The following is a 3050-nucleotide window of genomic DNA, read 5'->3' on the forward strand; positions in this document are numbered from 1 at the left end:
TCGAATTAATTCAGTAGGATCAATCGGATGTTTAACCGATAATTTGATCCTATCACGATCAATCAAATTAATTTAGTAAGATCGATCGAACATTTGATTCTATCAAGATCAATCGAGCTAATTCATTAGGATCGATTAGATGTTTGATCAAACATCTGATCCTATCACGATTAATCGAACTAATTCATTAGGATCGATCGGATGTTTAATCGATCATTTAAATATATTACGATCAATCAAACTAAAGTATTTAGATCGATCGGATGTTTGATCGAACATTTGATCCTATCACGATCAATCGAACTAATTCATTAGGATCGATCGGATGTTTAATCGATCATTTAAACATATCACGATCAATCGATGTTTGATCGAACATTTGATATTATCATGATCAATCGAACTAATTCATTAGGATCAATTGGATGTTCGATCAATCATTTGTTCTTATCACGATCAATCGAACTAATTCACCTTGATCGATCGATCATTTGATCCTATCACGATCAATTGAATTAATTCACCAAGATCGGTCGATTGTTCGATCAAACATTTAAATAAGAATAAGAATAAGAAATAGAAAACTTCAATAATAATTAATACGAGAATTTGTTCTCTTTAAAAGGAAAAAATAAATATTGATTTTTTTATAAAAAATAAGAATAGAAAATAGAAAAAATTCACCAATAATTAATATAAAAGAAATAATGACATATTATTGGAGGTGAATTTTTGGTAAATAATCTTTTCTATTATATATGTAAGGTCACTAGCATTGTCCCAATATTTAAAATTTAATTAATTATTATTATTATTATTATTATTTTTCAGTGCTAAATAGCGGCAAATACTAAGGTTGCCACTATTGAGGGATCAATAGCGGCAACTTTTTAAAGTTGCCGCTATTAGGCACTTAATAGCGGCCACCTTGAAAGTTGCCGCTATTAGGCACCTAATAGCGGCAACTTTATGTTGCCGCTAATAGGCCAAGTAGTTTTTTATTTGTTTTTTTGTCTGGACGAATAGCGGCAACTACCAAAGTTGCCGCTATTGATCTCTAAATAGCGGCAACTTCTTAAGTTGCCGCTATTAGGACCTTAATAGCGGCAACAATATGTTGCCGCTACTAGGCCAAGTATTTTTTTATTTTTTTTTGTCTGGACGATTAGCGGCAACTACCAAAGTCGCCGCTATTGATCCTCCAATAGCGGCCACTTTTAACGTTGCCGCTATTAGGACAAGTATTTTTTTATTTGTTTTTTGTCTGGACGATTAGCGGCAGGTACCAAAGTTGCCGCTATTGATCCTCCAATAGCGGCAACTTTTAACGTTGCCGCTATTAGGCCCCTAATAGCGGCGACTTTATGTTGCCGCTATTAGGACAAGTATTTTTTTATTTGTTTTTTGTCTGGACGATTAGCGGCAAGTACCAAAGTTGCCGCTATTGATCCTCCAATAGCGGCAACTTTGGTAGTTGCCGCTATTAGGCCCTTAATAGCGGCAACTTTATGTTGCCGCTATTAGGACAAGTATTTTTTTATTTGTTTTTTGTCTGGACGATTAGCGGCAACTACCAAAGTTGCCGCTATTGATCCTCTAATAGCGGCAACTTTTGAAGTTGCCGCTGTTGCGCTCATAATAGCGGCAATGGATTGTTGCCACTAATTGTGTTTAAATAGCGGCAACTCGAGTCGCCGCTATTGAGTGCCTAACAGCGGCAACTTGGTAAGGTGGCCGCTGATGGGTAGTAAATAGCGGCAACACATGTTGCCGCTATTAGTATTGCTGCTAAATATCAACTATTTTGGTATTTAGCGTCCGCTATTAGCGGCGACGATAAAGTCGCCGCTAATTGCCTCTCATTAGCGGCGACTTTTAAAAGTTGCCGCTAATGATCCCTCATTAGCGGCAACTTTGGGGTCGCCGCTAATAAGTTGGTTGCTAATGACCAAATTTCTTGTAGTGTTATCTATAAAAGAATGTATATCTTCTCTCTTTGAAATCAAGTGTCTTATTGTATTGACTCAGGCTCCATACTCGACTAGCCAGGATAAGCAAATGTTCATATGCAAGTTGGCTTCTTAAGCCGTTTAAGAGTACTTGAAGTTTAATTTTTTTTATTTTTATAAGAGCCAGCTCGCAAGCTAGCTTGGCTCGACTTATTATGGGCTTGAGCTCAATTTTTTTTGGCTTACCCTTGAGCTTGGCTCGAGCTCGAATAAAATTTAAACGAGCCAAGCTTGAACAAGGGAAACTCGCTTAAGCTTGGCTTGTTTACACCCCTACCTATGCTTTATTAAAATAAAACATCCCAATAAAATAAATAAATAACGGAGGAACAATATAATTTTCTAGTCAATTTATATCAGCTCAAAGAGAGACCTAAGGAAAAATATTATTAGCTTAATAGGTTTGTGATTATATCACATGACACTATTTAACCACAATTAATTCTACTAAAAATTGTGACTACACTCTGATGATTATTTTTGATTTAATCAATTAATTCTTATGACGTTCTTATTGCATTTTACCCCTCCATAGAATCCTTCTGTAGTCGAACCAAAGTCTTTCAACTGTTATTTTGTTCACTACCTCTTTTCCTTGAGTCACTGATTTAAATTCTTGATTATCTTTATGTACCTTGTGAGAATACATCTCACCTTTTATATGTATAAGTTTTGAGTGTACCTATTGAAAACACTTGGTCTCTCACAAGGGATTTGGTTTCCTTCTTGAAGTCGATGTTCCCACAATGTTATATATGATTATCCAACGTACTGAGTACTATTGACCGACGATAAGTCCCACTCTTAGATACATCTAAGTAATCAACACCTCACATATGATGATACAAACCTTGGGTAGAACGCACTTTTGAAAACCGGCTTGTAAGGGAAGGGTGCCCAAGAGCTTATATACACACGGTTAAGATTAGACTTAAGCCATGTGGGACACTAGGATCGTAACATACTACCACGCTTCTGTTGTCGATGTCTACGGCGGCCCACTTTTTTGACACTGACCCGATGGTAGTCATTTCTCTTTTG

Source organism: Corylus avellana, chromosome ca9 (assembly GCF_901000735.1).
Source record: "Corylus avellana chromosome ca9, CavTom2PMs-1.0".
Classification (NCBI taxonomy): Eukaryota; Viridiplantae; Streptophyta; class Magnoliopsida; order Fagales; family Betulaceae; genus Corylus; species Corylus avellana.